Consider the following 18,788-nt stretch of genomic DNA (forward strand, 5'->3'; position numbering starts at 1 on the left):
ACACTAAATTAGATCTCCGAGGGGCATATCATCTGGTACGTGTAAAGAAAGGCGACGAATGGAAGACTGCTTTCGCACTAAGTACGGGTTATTCAAATACCAGGTGATGCCCTTTGGGTTGTGCAATGCACCAGCAGCCTTCCAGTATTTTATGAACGATGTCCTTCGTGAACTCATAGACGTCTGTGTTGTTGTATACATAGACGATATTCTAGTGTACTCCTCTTCAGAATCAGGCCATGTGAAGCACGTTTGTGCAGTCCTTGAGAAACTACGCCAGCACAAGTTATATGCAGAATTGGAAAAATGCGTTTTTCATGCTACGGAAGTTGAATTCCTTGGATTTATCCTGACTCCAAAAGGAGTCCGAATGGACTCTCAAAAGTTGGATGCAATCCTCAAGTGGCCATCACCCAGTTCAGTTAAAGGGGTACAAAGCATGCCCGGATTTGCTAATTTCTACAGCAGATTCATTCTGGATTTCTCACATGTTGTACACCCTATCACAGCACTTTTGCGAAAAAACAAACGCTTCTTGTGGACCGAAGAAGCTGATAAGGCCTTCCAAGAGCTGAAAGCGAAATTCACGTCTGCACCTGTCTTAAAGCATCCACGCCCCGAACTTCCATACATAGTTGAAACGGATGCATCCAGTTTAGCCATGGGAGCTGTCCTGTTCCAGAAGGATCCTGAAACCGGTCAACTTCAACCAGTAGCATTTTGGTCCAGAAAGTTCTCGGCACCCGAGTTAAACTATGCGGTTACCAATAAAGAATTATTAGTCATCAAATCCGCCTTCAAGGCTTGGCGGCATTATCTTCTCGGTGCCAGGCATACCATTACGGTAATCACTGATCACCGGAACTTGCAGTATTTAAAAACAGCCAAGGCCCAATCGTCGCGTCAACTTCGATGGGCATTGTTCTTTGCCGAGTTCGATTTCGTGATCACTTATCGACCAGGTTGTAAAAATGGCAAGGCAGATGCCTTATCCCAAATAGGGATGGGAGAAGCATATGCGAACCCGGAAACCGGTGCCTATAAATTCAGAACAAAGAATTCTTGGCATAACCACTCTACAGACACTAGAGGATATTCAAGTAAAGATCCAACAACTCTTCGATCCAACAGCCCTGCAGGACTGGGTGAAGAAAGGCTCGGACTACTCAGTCATCAATGACCTACCTTATTATCAAGGGTGACTATTTCTACCACACAAGGAACTACAAGAACTAGTCATCTCCAATTATCATGACACCCTGATGGAAGGACAACCAGGTATCGCAAAAACTGAAGCTAAAATTAGGAGACAATTCTGATGGCCCACCTGGTGAAAAGACGTAAAGTCATTCGTAATGTCTTGTGGCATTTGCGCCCAAAACAAAAGTCAGAAGAAACCAGCTGGCCTCTTACAACCTTTGGATATTCCACCTACACCATGGCACACCTTATCGTTAGACTTTATTACAGATCTACCTCCATGTAATGGATTTAACACCAGACCGAAAGTAATTGGAAAGATATTTTATGGATTTCCGAGTATGCATACAATAACTCTGTACATTCAGGAACCGGACAAAGCCCCTTTTATAACATAGATGTACATCAGCCTCGAACCTCAGAACTAGATTCGCCTCAGCATTTAGAAATGCCTGCAGTTAGTCATTTGCATTCTACTATTACACAGACCTTTAAAGAGGCAACAGAACATCTGAAACAAGCAAAAGAGAAATATAAGAAAAATGCTGATCAACATAGAAGTGAAACTCCACAATACCAGATTGGGGATCAAGTTTGGCTGGCTACAAAACACATACCTCTGAAGGGAACTCAGACACATAACCCTAGATATTTGGGACCTTACACTATTAAGGCCATTATCAACCCGGTAGCCGTCAAATTGGAATTACCCTCTAATATGCGCATTCATCCTGTCTTTCATGTTTCACTTTTAAAATCAGTTCAACCAGGAACAAGATTAACCAAACCACCCGACCCCATCTTGATAGATGGAGAACCTGAATTTGAGGTAAAAAATATCCTGGACTCCAAGATGGTTAAATCAAAACTTTTTTATTTAATCGATTGGAAGGGCTACGGACCACAAGAAAGGTCATGGGAACCTAGTGACCACGTCCATGTACCTCAGTTAGTGAAAAGATTCCATCGGAACTTCCCAGACAAACCAGGGCCCAGGGGAAGAACAACTTTGGGAGGGGCTTTGGGGGGGAGTGCTGTCATGACGCCTACCCCCAGGCATCCGTACCAAGCCCATCAGCCCCGGGAGCAGGCATCTAGACATTTAGTAAAACCTCAGCAGCCCCGGCTAGGGGCTATCTGGGTTCAGTCCTGGCGCCCTAGGCGCCAGGCTCATAGTAGAAATCAGTCCTGGCGCCAAAGGCGCCAGGCTCATAGTCATTACTTACCTCAGGCAGACCATGCTGTAAATGACTCCAATCCAACATGAAGCCTGAAAGGACTATTTTTCTACAGGGACTATTTTTTACTCGGGTGTGGTTCTAGGGACTTCTTACCTGGCACTACTTTTGAGGCTATTTAAACCACGCCCGACCAGCAACACACGCTTTGCGTTATTCTGCATCCAGCAGCGTAACGCTCATCGTGCCTGCAGCCTGCATCCAGTCTTCTGCCACGCCCGCCTCGAAGCCGGAGCTCCTAAAACAAAGAGGAAAGAAAGGGACAAGGTTAGAAAACAAACTTATTTCTATTCCACACCTGATTCTGTATCCATCTCGTCTCCGGACCTGTAAAGAACATCATTTCTGCGCATGTGCCGCACCTCCAGCTGCAGCCCCGCGACATACTCACCAGTCTTCAAAGCATCCTTGGGGTCGGCGCTGCCTCCATCATTTCTTTGCTGAACTTCTGCACCTAGGAGACAAAAGAAAACCACAAGGTGAGCCGATGGAACCAACACATATAATTCTTACCACCATAGACCTAACTGATTTACCACCGGAGGCATCCTTTTGTGACTCTCCATATTTTCATGTGCCGCATCTGTAAAGAGAGACAAAAGAACACGTGTTCCACGTGCAACGTTTACCGGACAGCGCCGGGTAATACAGACTCTTACCTGAGCGCCACCAGCTGCCACAAGAGGATCTTTTCACGAGCCAGCTGCAAAGCAAGAAAGGAAGGGGGGAACAAGAGTGAACATCGGACATATTGAACTCTATGAACTTAATACTTACTGGTCCTCACCAGGAACCTCAGAGTCAATACTCTCTGGAACTCTCCCGAGCCTTCAAACCAGTGAAGTAACTGGAATCGACGCGCCCCTGCAAATCCACGCAGGATGGAGAGCTCATCTTTCAAGAATATAAGGTGAAATTGCTGTGAGGGCATTTCGGAGGTGATTAGTTGGGGAGGACTGTGGGGTTCCATCACTTGAATCCACAAGTGGCTAAATCTATCTCTCCACTTGCAGGAGAATATTTCTACGGGTTAAGCAGACAAGATTAGAAGGGCAGATCCAGTCAGTCATCGCTGCACTACGCATCACGTGGGTGGAGACCGCAGCTGTCCGGGTCCGACCGACGCCCCTGTGGGAGCCAGGTGAGCGTAACAGCCCCTTTCTGTGTTTAGAATTGTCTGGTCTGGGTAACTATATAGTAGCTCCGAAATATACTGAATGGCTGTGATTGATAACTGGTTATTATATCCATTAATTATTCTCAACCAGAATTGATTCAACATCATGGATACTTTTCCCAAATTTTTGACACATTTGGACAACCAATAAAGCGATGTCTTAGAGTTTCTAATTCATCATTGGAGCAACCAACCAGCAAATCCTGGACTGAAGTGGCAGCCTGTTCCTAATGTCACAGATTTCTGTAGTCAGAAATAAATTGAACCTCAGCCACATAAATAAACCTCTATAATACTCATGTGCAAACATGTTCAGGTATTGAAGCATCTGGTTTAACTTTTTGTTATCATTTTCAATTGTGAGTGGATTTTATATATCTGTTTTCCTTATGTAGTTGTCAACTTCAGTGGGATCAGTATCACATTCTTAGAATTCCACTCCTCATCATCTGAACTGCTGGATCTTGGGTTAGATGACTTCTTTCTCTCTCTGGTTCGGTAATACTTTTGTTTGTGTAGATAGGGTCTACCTCAAAAGGAAGCCACAATGGCCTTCTAGTGGACTCGCAGGGCAGTGACCTCGCTCCTGGGATAACCGGTAATAAAGGCGAAAAAGCCTGATATGGCATAAGAAGATCCGATAGTGAGAAGACCCACAGGGAGAAGTGAAACCCAGAGGAGGATGGAATAAATCAGAAGTAAGTGTGCACAGTAGAACAGAAGACACAAGAAGGCGACACAAACAGAAGCAGAGAAGTGAGTCTTTCAGAATCCTGAGAGAACTGACTCTGGCCAGAGAGGGCCGCTGGCATAAGGAGGGAGCCACAAGAGGAGAGCCGCCAGAGTGACTGGGGAGAAAGCAAATGGAGATGGAAAAGGGAGAGAGAGAAGCGAGAACATGAGCACGGAGGAGGCGCCGCGGGCTAGGAGGGATCCTGCCATGAGCGCGAGGGAGCCAGAGGAAAAGAAAGCAGGCAAAAGGCTGGACAGCTTGGCGAAACGCAGAGAGGAAAACTTAGCATGTTAATCCAGAGAGGGAAATTACCTGGGTTGCAACGTGCCAGCTGCCGGGAGAGGGATGGCAGAACCTCCCGGCGGCAGCCATATTGAAAACTACATGACCGCGCGTGAAGGTGGGGAGGACAACATAGTGGCACCATTCAATGGAGGCGAGTCCTCCATTGATTCCACAAGCGCCAGCTATGGAGGCGCGTGACAGTATTCCCACTCTTACCCTGGGGGCTTCCCGGCTTACCGTGGTGTGCCCTGTGGAATGTGCAAACCATTCTGGGAGCATGAACAAAAGACCAGGGTTCTCAGGAATTTTCAGAACTGGGGTAACCTTTCCATTTCACCAAGTACTCCAGTCGTCCTTTGCGATAACGGGAGTCGCATATATGGGCAACCTCGTATTCCTCAGGTAACTGCATGGGCTTGGTGTGATGGTGGGGAATGGGATGACCCACCTCATCAGATACAGCCAGCCACAGGAGGGAAGAATGGAAAACTGGATGGCTGCAACTTAAACTCTTGGGAAGCTTAAGTCGGCATGCCACTGGGTTTATTTTGGACAAGATCCCGTAGGGTCCCAAGAACCGAGGAGACAACTTGGAACCTACACCCCACTCAGGTCCCTCCAGGCGATGTTTGTCTGCCTGTGTCTTATATATCTTACGGCTGTCTTGAAGGCTGAATTTTGCAGTTTTATGAGCCTCTGTGATCTGAGCCAGAGAAGTTTCGATAGATCGCATGATGGAGGATGGGGCAAAAAACGGAAAGATGCTGGGAGGATGCTGACTGTAAGTACAATAGAATGGGCTGATTCCTTTGGCGGAATGTGTGGCATTGTTGTACGCAAACTAAGCTTTGGGTGGCAGGAACACCCAATTGTCCTGTCGCCGATTAATGAAACAACTTAAGCATTGTTCAGGTGTACTGTTAAGACGCTCAGTCTGTCTGTTGGTTTGCGGGTGGCTTCACAAGGATAGGGCTCTCTCAATGCCCAATCTGCAGCAGAGGACCTTCCAGAACTTAGGGATCACTATCTTAGAACTTAGAACTTAGAAGTATATTGACTTCCTCTATCAGACACTATCCTCTCTTATAGACCATGCAGACAGAATATTTCTCTGATGAACACTTCTGCTATCTCTGATGCTGAGGGAATACCTGCGAGTGGAGAGAAGTTTGCAAGTTTGGAAAATGAGTCCACTGTAACCATGGTACAGGAACAACCTTGAGAGCAGGTGAGTTCCACAATGAAATCCGTGCATATGTGACTACAAGGTCGGAAAGGCAGTGGTCCTTGCTCGATGAGTCTGATGGGTTTTTGAGTGCAATGTTTACTTGGAGCCCAGACAGGACAGGCCTTGGTGTATTCTCCTATGTCGATACTCATACCTGCCCAGTAAAAAAAAAATGCCATACTAGCTCCAGTGTACCCTTCTTACTGCGATGTCCTGCAGTTCTATTGTCGTAACACCAGGACACTGCCAACTGTTGAAGGTCCTTTTCTTGAATAAAGAAGCGCTGGTTGACAAACAGCAGGCTGTCCTTCCCTTGCACTCTGTCTTTGAGTTTCATGAGCCTTGGCAATTGACTGTGGCTTCTTTGACTTCCTGGAGGAAAGTCACAACCTGAGATATTATTCTGTTTCTCGGAAAAAGATGTTCTGGTACATTGTCTGTGTTCTTATCGTGGGTATTGCGACGAGAGAGAGCATCAGCCAGGGTATTAAGACTACCGGGTAGGTAGGTAACCGTAAAGTCATATTGCGTGAAAAAATTCACCCATCTTGCTTGGTGAGAGTTAACACACTCCATTTGTTGGGTTACCTTGAGATTCTTATGATCCGTACGGATGAGGAAAGGTGGATACCAGTTTGGAGCAAATGCTTCCACTCTTCGCAGGCCAGCTTCATGGCCAACAGTTCCTTTTCGATAACAGAATAGTTAGCTTGACTGGTAGTGAAAGTCTTAGAGAGGTACGCAATGGGGTGTTCCAAGCCTTCATGTTCCTGAAGCAAGACTGCGGCCACAGCAGCGGAGGATGCCTTGGCTTCTACGATGAATGGTCAGGTCTGATCTGGTTGGCGTAGAATAGGGGCAGAACAAAATAGGGCCTTGAGGTGACTCAAACCAACATCAGCAGCCTCTCTCCAATTAAACAGAGTTGCAGTTTTCTTGAGTAAGTTTGTGATTGGCAATACCACCTTGGAGAACTCAGGGATAAACTTATGGTAAAAATGTGCAAGACCCATAAATCTCTGGACTTCCTTTACCGACGATGGGGCAGGCCAATCAAGAAGAGCCAACACCTTCTTGGGATCTATCATGATCCCTTGGCTGGAGAGGATGAAACCCAAATAGGGGACGGAAAACACACCAAGCAAAACTTGTTCGGGCTTCACCAGAAGGTTTGATGATTAATGATTGCAACAGGAAGGAAGACTTCCTGCAAGTGAGATTGGTTTTCCTTTTTCCTTTTGAGAAGACTGCGGTGGATGTATATATTGATCTGGCTGCAAGAGGGGACCTCTGATTCTCTCTGACTTGCGTTCAGACAAGCCATAGTCTATTTAGAGAACTGCAGAGAGTACGTAGGGAATGAAGGGGGACGCAGGGTTCTAGCCAGCTCGTCCTTTATCTCTTCCTTGAGACCTTGCTGGAAGATCTCATATTGCGCTGGCTCAGACCAGCCTGCTTCAGAAGCTAGTTGCTTGAACGTCGTTATGTAGGAAAGCAGGTCTGAGTCTCCCTGGCGGACGTCCGGCAACTCCTCACAGGCCACAAACTTAATCTCAGGATGTTCAAAGGTCTGTTTGAGCAGGTTTAAGAAGCCATCGTAGAAATGGAGGATCGGATTGGCACTTGTAACCAATGGGATTGCCCAGGCTAACATGTTTTAGCCTAGTAAGCAGACCCCCCATCTCACAAACAGATCCAGGTGGTCAAGTGGCATTGCTGGCCACGGTTTGAGCACTCTGCGCCCGATCCACGACCAGCAATGCTTTCAAAAAAGTGTTGTTGGAAAGGGGAGAGTCTCCCCTTTGCAAGGACACCTCCCTCTATCTCCAGCTTTCAATACAGACGGAGATCGAGGGAGGGGGAGAAGGGCTCTTAACATCTCGATTCACTGCGGCAACCGAAAATGGCTGCCGCAGTGAATTTACTTTCAGTTTCACGTTGGGGTGCATTAAGCACGCCGACGTGAAACTGAAGGTAATCCAACCCCCAGACCATGAAGAGGGACCTCCCCCTCACATAGCCTGGGGTTTGGATTACAGTTATGTGTGATCCCTGCTTTGCAGGGATCACACAAAACAAAGCGCCTAAAAGGATGAGCTATCTCGTCCTTGGCAACCTGAAGGGAATGCCGAGGATGAGATACCTCGCCCTTGGCACTTAAGTGGTTAAATGTAGGGAGCGTTCATACTCACTTTGAATTGATCTTTAATGGCATGGAACCAGGAGTGACCTCTCTGATTGCAAATCTCCCAGCCAACAGGCCATTCCTGGTCGCTTCCTCTCTTTTTCAGGAAAATTAAGTCTGCCAACAGGCTAAGTTGTTTCAGAATCCCACATGAACAAGGCCCAATTCTCCAGATGGTATCCAGAGTAAGCACTCCTCTACTGGGGACAGATGTTCTTCTTCCGGCAGCTTTTCAAGAGTCAGAAAGCTCTCCTATGTGCTAACACTAATTTTAAAGTGTCAAAAATGTTCATGTTTATGCCATCATTATGTCGCACTTCTGATTGACCCGATATTTCCATTGGCCATCCTCAGAGATACTTGACACAAAAGGACCAAAGAAAAGGCTCTCAAGCCTGAGTGTACCCTTATACATTCACACAATAGAACTCAGGTTGATTAATTCTGTGGGGATATTTTCACAAAATATTTGAATTTTTGTTTTTAGTTCGCCCTCTAGAGAGGTACTTGGGATTACTTCAAAAAAGGCTGCTTCATAGATGAAAAAATAGTAATTTTATTTGATTTCTCTATCCACAGTGTATAAAAAGGAGGTACAGATCAACATATTTCTATTGACTCTCCCGTATTCCTCTTCTGTTCTGATCTTTCTCATGATTAGTTTTCAGAATCCAGGTTAGAGGTTATTAAATGATTCCCATCTTTTTGATGGGGAGTCCTGAATCAGGGAGCCCAGGTGGGTTTGAATTCATTGTTTTACTCGTCTGGGACTCTTCCTGATATTTGATGCCTACCGGTTTCAGTGGCACAAGGGCCACATTCATCAGGGCTGGACAGACACTGAAGAGTTAGTGTGTCGATGTCGATGTCTAGATAACTGGTTGTATCGTGCAAGGGAATCCCACCTAGTTATAGGGGTCCCCACGAATATCCGTGTGGTTGAAAGGAGAGAATGTATACTTCCCACGAAAAGCAAGAAGCTATTGTCATGCTCTGGAATCATACAGATGAACTTTCTGGCCAGCATTCAATTACCAACTCTCTAGAGTTGAGGGCCACCATTTACTTTATTACGATTTACAAGTATCTTTTGCATTTCCCAAAGCACTGCAAAAGTGACGCTTCGGCAATCCACATTGCTGTCCCCAGGAAGTCAACGAGCATCAGTGAAAAGTGTGATGCACTGCGTCACGCCTCGTTGACTGTGCTCATGACCAGTAGAAAAATGGTTGTACCTCAACATCTGTTGTACCAGACACAGTAATAGATATTAATCAACTCCTTTACCATTGCTGAATAGGTAGAGAACCTCCAGGCATCTACAAAATGTATATGCCCAGGAGATGTCTGCAGTAATTACAAAGACCTATTTTGACCCATGGACCTTGCATATCACATACAAATATTAAAAGGGGGACTGACAGAGGGACGTTGAGTGCATGTGAACCAGCTGGAATCCTGTCATCCCAGAATTGTCCTGAACATGATTGAGGAATCAGTTCCTCCTCCTGATGGTGTGACTCAGAAGGATCTCCATAAATGCTCAGTAAGGATGTATTACTAAAAACATTGGTTTTTGTGGAATGTTCAAAATAAAATTATGTTTTAACTATATTGTGTGAGGTTTAGTGTAGGATCAGGAATAAAAGAAAATATACAAAGATTCAAATATGATGATGCAATACTTAACCAGTCTTTATAACCCTCTTTTTAAGTAGTTAACTGTAAATTCCTTCCGGCATGATGGACACAGAACAAAGGGTGTCAACCATGCAGCCCAACGATAGAGGGGGTGAAGAATGGATCTCAACATTCTCAGATCTGAAGGAAACTGTTCCCAAACAAGATGTTGATGACAACCTGAAATTTAAAGTGAGGTCTTGTGAGAAGAAAAGATTGAGACCTGTTTTTTCCCAGAGAGAACACTGCACTGCTCTTAAAATACAATGTTAGTATTGGCCACAAAAAAGGGGTAAAAGAGACTGATGTTCAAATGAAGTTTGTTGGATGTGTCATACTGCAAAGCACTACTAGTAAAATGTGAATAAGTGGTTGGAGTCCATTTTGAGGAAAATAATATGTATTTAGCCCAATAACGTTCATTTATTTTTCCATGGAAAGTCTGACAAATAATGTTTCTAGATTGTTTTTATTTTAAATCAGAGATTCAGAGTTATTAGCACATGTAAGTAATTATTTACCTCTCCTGAAACAAGCAGACTGCTTGGAACTCAGTCAATAACAGTAATTAGCACTATCAGCGGGTGGCGGAGCCAGTCATTTTGCTCCAAACTTAGGCTGAATCTGCCAATACAAGCCTAGGTAACAGCTCTGGGCACCCACCCTTCACCCGTTGCAGCTGTTATCCATCCTCCCCTGCTGCCCGCTCTCGAAATCCAGCCCCTGACCACCCCCACAACACCGCTGCTTACCTGAAGGGACTCCTCCCTCCAGGGCTGAACTAGCACCTCTGCTTCCTGTTGAAGCCATGGATATAGAAGAGGGGCTGTGGGAGAAGCCCCACCTTACATTTCCATGTCAATCTTGAAACTCACCGGCCGCTGCTGCGAACGAAGCAGTGCAGCCAGGTTTTTATTTTTTAAATTGCTATTAGAGCGTTTGCCTCAGGGTACTAATAGCAATAATCCTGTGTTCTGCAGGCTACATTGGCCCTGTAATGGCACCAGTGCCTGGCATTACAGTTCTCACTTTGCTTGCACTTCACCTGTAACTTGGGCCTGTATCGTTAGCGGCCGGTGTAGCCCACGGGTTGCAGGATTATTGCTTAATTATTGGCTGCATTCCGAGCATTCTGCTTTCAGAAGCACAAAGGGAAGCAGTATAGAACAGTTCTCTGGGTTCAAGAAACCATTTCCTTGGAATATTTGAATTAATAAAAACACTCTCTGTGAGTATTTACTTTCACTGCACTTTCAATGTGACAAACAAGATCTGATTTAACATATCAATGTGAAAGCTAAAACATGGAGAAATAGTTTACATTACACCCATTGCAAGGGCATGCTAAAATTGCCTTGGTCTATAAGGCAATATTAGTACATGGCGATAATTAGTGACCTCCTGTCGGCCCATCAAAATGCTCAGAATGCAGACAATAACTACTGATATTGACTCCATTCAAAACATTCTGATTTCTGAAGCAGAGTTGGAAACAGCATAACTAAGCAACTCCTCCCACATGCTCCCATGTCAATCCCCCCAGGAGACCCCAAAGGTGTCAAGCCATTAAGCAGCTCCTCCTACATTTTACCACCATTTGTTATTTAATTATTACAAAATAAAGCTACAATACATTTTCTTACACATTCTTGTGTTTACCTTATTTACTTTTTAAACTAACAATTTCATCACCACAACTCCGACATTTAAATTGGTATTACCACTATGTACACGTGTAGCCCATGGGAGGGCTCATTATCACTTGAAATAATGATTCTTCCCCAAATGATGGCCCTTCTCTTCCCCACAGACTGTAACATGGGGGCGGAGCATTATCTTGTGATAATAACCACTCACATGGTCTGTTAGGCTATATTATTTACAATAGCAAATGCTTGGTGGTTTCTGCAGCAAATCCAGTTAATATAGGATAGACACTCACTTAAACAAAGTCTCTTTCAGAGAAAAAGTGCACAGCCATCGTGCACAAACCTCACATCTCTATCCCCTCCACTGAAACACAAAGCAGCACAGCTAAATCAGAATCCAACCTAGTCAAACTCTCTCTCCTGCCTACTCTCTCACACAGCTTCCTACTGGTCTACTGACCCCTGGGCTATGACAGACACTTCGCCAACAGCCTATGTGACTCTATGGCAGCCATTCTAGTCACCCACCCGGCACTCACCTTATTGGGAAACTTAAACATCTGGTTCGATATCCCCAGCAACTCCATAACTCTACAACTAACTGACAGCCTGGAGGCACACAACCTCACCCAGCATATCAGAGGACCAACACATACTGCTGGGCACAAAATCAACACCATTTTCAGCTCCTCTGATCTTGCCCCCACATCCATACCCCAAACCCTCATCTGGACAGAAAACTCTGCCATTGCTTTCTCCATCCTCACACCACCCCACCCCCCCAAAGCCATCCTCCAATCCTACATCTCAGGTCAAGTGCTGGAAGAAGGTCAAGGTACTACTGGATCTCGCTGAGGCGCTATTAAGCATTCTTCCATCACTACCAACCACAACTAGACCGCTACCCATAGAAATATTCTCATTACCCTAACCCCTTCCAAGCCCACTCCCTCCGGCAAATGACTCACACCCAAATAGGTCACCCCCTCCTGAAGACCCTGAAAACACATAACCATTCCGTTGAGCACACATGGCCAGCTTCCAGAACACTGCAAAGCTAATCAGTACGAGCTGTAAGGAACTCATGGTGACAACAAGTAAGACAGACAAAAGTGATCACAGTTCAAGGGTGTTTATTGAACAATGAATGCAGGTGTAAAAATGCCTAATCTAAACCTAAATCTAAGATGGGAGCAAGTGTCGATCATCAAAAGAAAAATAAGGAAGTCCTAGTGGCGTTGAGTCAAATAAAAAGGCCTACACTAAGATCCCTATTGCCAAACCTTAGACCTAATTCCAAAAAGTAGCTGGACCTACCGAAAAATCACCAAGTGTTTACCGTACAAAATTATTGTGCCAACAAGAATCATTGCAGCGGGCTGAGGGGGAATCTGGCATTTACTATTGCATTTGTGCTCTGCTGGGACTTCAAGTCCCATCATCGACGCACAGCGCACTAGTTAGTGCATCACGTGGGGCGACACAGGGCCACCGACGCAAAGCCTGTTTAGGCCTGTTTGCAGCCATGGGCGGCAGTCGGCAGGCCACTCTGCTTGCTGTAGAGGACTTGGCTGCCGCAAGAGGGTGATAAATGCCCCCATATGGGGATGCATGGCCAGGGGGGCGTGATTACTCTACCCAGGCTCTGAAACTTTTTAAATTTTTTTAATCTTATTTTTTTATTTGATTTGGCTGAAAAATTCAACCTTTCAAAATGACACTTTAACTTACAACACAATATAGACAAGTACAGCGGAATAAGATATTACAAAAATGATTAAACTTTACATTACATCGATTTGGGCCCTTCAACCGAACAAAGTCACTATTATATCGTAAATCTATGCTAGTACAAATTTAAAAATTTCATTTATACAAGACAACAATGTTAATAAAAAATTTTGATTTGTTTCATAAATAGAACAATTAAAATATTATTACATTGAGCAGAATCTATAACAAGACATCCACAGGAGTAACATTTCTCAAGTTCCCTTTAAAAGCCAAACACCAGGTAAACTTGTTTTTATAAATTGAGTCAACGCAATGTGAATAACAGTTCTGTTGTTCGTAATTAAAAAGCACCAAATTTCATACGATGAACTCTCACATGTAAATTGTATTAGATTTTGAAAATACTGTTCTCGTAAACCATGAGGAGCCGGGTATTCAACTATTAAATGAGATAAAGTCTCTAGCAGCTTTTGATTTTTACAAAATCGACAGAAAGCTTGATTTTTAGAGATTGTGCCTCGTCTGGCCAGAATTTGATTTGTCGGGCACAAGTTCAGACGCAATCTCAGCATTTCAGAGCGTACAGAAGCAGACGGACATTTTAAAAGGTAATAACCCATTTGCCTACATCTCTTGTGAGGAAATAAATTCAAGTCAAAATCTACATATCCTGTACACATCTGTTGGGTTATAATCCAATCATAACGGTAAAGTTGTGTTTTAGCTTTTACCGGGTTAGTGAGCAGTAAATCAATCGATACCCCGGCATCAACAAGAGCATCCTGAACAGTTGTAACCCATTTTTTTGGGACCTCATCTTTCCACAAGCAGATATAAGCAGCTATTACACCTAAGATAGTTGTTGTATTTACTCCTAATAGACAGTTGCGGTACAAGTTGCATATCTTCCATAGCACTTGCCCCGACATGGAGATCAAGCCCAGTTCATATTGTACAAAGCATGTAGGAGTGCAAGAGGGCAGAGATAACACTGCCTTCCAAAATCTTCCTTCCAAGCAGTCCCAAAATTGTCTTGGCCTTGGGAGTATGGTATCCGCACCGTAAGCGAGAATGGGGACTACTTTCTGCGAATAAAAGGTCACATATGTGCTAAAGTAAATTTACCATACTTATACAAGATGATCTTAGCTTGAGAGATCAGTGTCATCATTTTGGCTTTTAGTGTATCGTCAGAATCAGATTTTTCATTGACCCTGTGAATGGCAGACCCACATATTTATAATGGGTCACCACTTTTAAAGGAGTCGTCCATAGGAACCACTTGTAATTTAACATTTTAATGTTCTTCTTTATTTGACACATCACTACTTGAGTTTTGTTCACATTAATGGTCAGATTATTGGTGGTAACATACTCATCTAGTTTGTTTAACAATTCCTGCAGACCTTTCGGTGTCAGGGAAAGGAGGACGAGATTGTCGGCATACAACAGCCATACAATTTTTTGTGAGCCTAATTTTGGTGCATCTGACACTGCATCTTCAAAGGATACACCTGTATCTAACAAAAAAAGGTTAAATAAGGTCGGTGCCAATATACACCCTTGTTTTAATCCTCTTAGACTCTTGATATCAGCTGATAGTAAGCCGTCAAGTGAGAGTCTGACCTGAATACTAGTATTTGTGTGAAGTTTTTTGATCACAGTTAGCAGTGAGGAAGGACAACCATATTTTTTTAATTTATGAAATAGTAAGGCCTGGTCGACTGAGTCAAACGCTATACGAAAGTCTACAAAGGCTAAGTAGAGTGGTTGACTGATGTCGAGATATTTGGCCTTTAACATGTTAAGTGTAATTAAGTTTACAGAGGTCCCAGCCCCGCAACAAACCCAGATTGAAAAGGGTTTCTTTTACAATCTCGGATGGTCCACAAGTTTAATTCTTGTAATATAATGCAACTATAGAGTTTTCCGGGTGCATCTAATAAGGCAATGGGTCTATAATTTTCAGGGAGACACCAAACGCCATTCTTATGGATGGGGGTCTATTATGGAATGTTTCCACGATAAGGGCATAATTTGAGTCATATTAATTTGCTCAAATATTTGATATAGAATAGAAGACCATATTTCTGGATATTGCTTAAAAAGTTTATTCGAAAGGCCATCTGAGCCTGGGGCCCTTGAATGACTTATTTTGTTAATGAAGAACAGAATATCATCCTTTGAAATTTTGATATGAAAATGGCTGTCTGTGACAACTTCAGAATTTACCCTCACACTAAAAGGAGAGCATACATTTTAGTAAAATGGCTAATCCAATCTGCTTCGGGAACGCTATGAATTTGAGTCATTGTCTGCGGGAGTGTTAAAGCATTATTCAGAACTTTCCATATTTGCGCTGTGTTACGGTCACGAGTAGCATTCAGCATTAACTCACCGTCCTGTTGAAGCAGTTTAATACGATGCCAGCGCTGCCAATTTCTATAAACTGTTTTGTGCTTAGTTAGAGCTATCACTCTAAGACTCAAAGGAAGCTTCATCGCTTCTCGTTTTTGTTGCCGAAAATAAATATTTCTATTTTTTGCCTCCTCATTAAACATGTGATTTGATCGCACAAAGGGTTTACGTGTGCTACTACCACCAAAACCTTGCATCAGATCATAGTATGGGATATCTATCGCTAGATTGTTTGCTCGTGAGTGCAAAAAGGCAGCTTGCAAAGATTTATCAAATTCATTCAACTTGGTTTCAGACCACTTTACACTATTTAGGCGGTTATTAATAAACATAGTGCCTTTTAAAACTCGCTGGCACGGTTTCACAGTCGACTCTGGAGCTAACCATTCTAGAACAAGCATTTGATGGTCACTGCTAGAGTTAGACTTGGTGTTAAAAGATTTAACTTTGGAAAACAATTTGTCAACGACCTATATATATAATCAATGGTGGCTTGTAGGGCCCCCTACTTTTGATAATTGGATCAGCAGCATCTCCCTTAGAATGCTGGATAGGATCCGTTCTTTGGGAATTTGCAGGGCAACATAGGGGGAAATGAGTTTGGAAGGGGGCACTAAGGAGGAGCTCCTTGTGATCACTGCAGCATTACTGAATGCTCGCTCACCGATGGCCCATGCAGTGGAATTGGGGAATGTATTAATGATAATGAACTCGACCTGTTATTACTAACGCAAACCTGGTTTACAGATGGACCTCAGACAGTAGTCCACCATCTAGTCTATGAGAATTATTGTATACATGCTATTAATCGTGTGGGCAAGAGAGGGGGAGGGAGTGCAGCAATCTACAGATCCTCACTTTATGTCTCCCATCTGGAGGCCTTAGATTGGCCTGATGACCCTCAGATGGGCCAGCTGACTATTACACTTTCCCCTACGTAGTCAGGGAATATCATACTGGGCTACAGACCCCCCGGGCTGGCAGGGAACTTTCTGGAGAAGCTAGATATTAATTTGGCCCTGGTCAGGAGTAGATAAAACAGACTCCTCTGTGTAGGAGATTGGAACTTCTTGCTGGACAGTTGTATGCATCCAGACTCTGTAGAATTATCTGAATTACTGGGGAATCATGGACTATCTGTACTGTCTACCGTGCCTTCGCATGTTAGAGGTCACTGTTTGAACCTAGTGTCATCTAGGGCGAAGTCTGTATTATTTTACGAGACCCTCCCCATACTGTGGTCCGACCACCATGACCAATTGTTTGGTTTGACCTTTGAAGGGAAGCAGACTGGACAGGATACTGCCAGTACTTCATTCTTGACCTGTAAAATAAGTGATCTTGCCAAAATCTCAGGAGATGAACTACAGGCGAGACTGGTGAGTATTGACAATAAGCTTCCAAGTGAGGAATATTTCAATGCGGACACCGTGATACTGGAAGAAATTTGTTTCAATTATGCACCCTTGAAACCAAAGAAAACTCAGATTTCAATGCCTGGTTTAGCCTTCACTGGTTCCTCTTCATAAGCTGATGCATCAAAATAACAAGTTATGGAGAAAAAGCAAGCTGGGCTCCAATGCCAATAAGGCGAAGAAAGCACTAACAACCTATAAGGTAGCCATCTTTGAGGCAAAAAGGGATTTCCTCCATGGGGAGAACGGGCAGGCTGGGAACCAGGCAAGGGCAGTGTTTTCAGTGGTGTCCAAATTCTGTAAACCAAACTGTATTGCCACATCCCTCGTCCCTATACAGGGACAGGCTAATGATTTTAACATCTTTTTTGAGGAGAAGATTGCAGCAATACAGAAGAATACTGAGACCTCGAGGAGTGAGGGGACCTTCCGACCCTCAATCAGAGGATTCACCCCCAGTGACCTGGGGGTTCAAGGAAAGCTTCAGATTTCAGCCTGTGACTGAGGAACTGATATACTCCCTCATCCTACTATTTAAGCCAACAAATAGTTTGCCATTTCTGCTGTGCACCTACGCTGCTAGGCAGTTAGCTTTAAACACCACACCATTTATGACTATGTCTGTGAATAAATCCCTGACCCAATGCAATATTGAAACCTGTGTTAAAAACAGACAATCTGGAGCCAGCCATTTTAAAAAATGACCGGCCAGTGGCCGGTTTGATTTGGCCAGCGAAAGTGCTGGAGAAAGTTTTCACTTCCCAATTTCAAGCGTACGTGGACAAAGAGGGGTTGTTGGACGAATTTCAATCCGTATTTCGACCAAAGCATGGGACCGAGACTGCATTGTTGGCAGTACATGATGATTTGTTGGAGGTCGCGGATAGTGGCGGATCAACCTTTTTGTTGATGCTGGATTGCTCTGCAGACTTCGACACAGTGGATCATCAAATTCTGTTGGACCATTTTATGAGAGTGGGAAAGGTCTCTAAAGAGGCTTTGGACCAGTTTAGATCCTTCTTGGCAGACAAATCCCAGCGGGTACTACTTGGGGGTTTTCCCTCTGAAGCCATCATCCTTAAATGTGGGGTCCTCCAGGGATCATCACTATCCCCTTTGATTTTTAATCTCTACATGTGTTCAGTCTTAAATATAGCGAGGAGTCATGGGCTGAGTTTTCACTCATATGCCGATGACACGAAAATCTATATTGAGACAGAATATCGAGGATGCATTCAGGAGAGTTAACCAGTGTCTCGTCAAAATTGATAAGTGGATGGCCAATTGCCAACTGCAACTTAACGCATCAAAAACCGAGATTATCCTATTCGGGCCAAAGGGGAGAGTTGCAAATGAGAAGCAATGGTTCTCTCCACATATTCTAGGTGAAAAGCTACAATTCGCCTCAAAAATTAAGAACTTGGGTTGTGTTTGGCAGGAGAATCTCAGTAGCGAAGCCCAGGTGGGGGCAAAGGTCAAGTCAGTTTATTACTCCCTGTGGTGCTCAGGAATGTACTACCTTTCCTACCATTAGAAGATCATGCGGTAGAACATCATGCGGTTGTTGTGGGGGCTATGACGAACACCCACTTGGATTGCTGCAACAGTCTAATGGCAGGCATACCAGCAAATCAGACATACAGACTGCAGAAGGCCAAGAATGTAGCAGTAAGACTGGTGGGCAGTTGGGAAAATAAAGGATCAGGCTTCGTCCCTCCACATATCTCTGCACTGGCTGGCAATCGAGGACCAAATTAAACTTAAAGTAGCCTGTTTCAATTAGAATTGCATCAATGGACTTTCACCAGTGCCAAAGTCTGTCAATAATAACCTGCCAGAGCATTGC

This window comes from Ambystoma mexicanum, chromosome 11 (genome assembly GCF_040938575.1).
Source record: "Ambystoma mexicanum isolate Mex_15411 chromosome 11, UKY_AmexF1_1, whole genome shotgun sequence".
NCBI lineage: Eukaryota > Metazoa > Chordata > Amphibia > Caudata > Ambystomatidae > Ambystoma > Ambystoma mexicanum.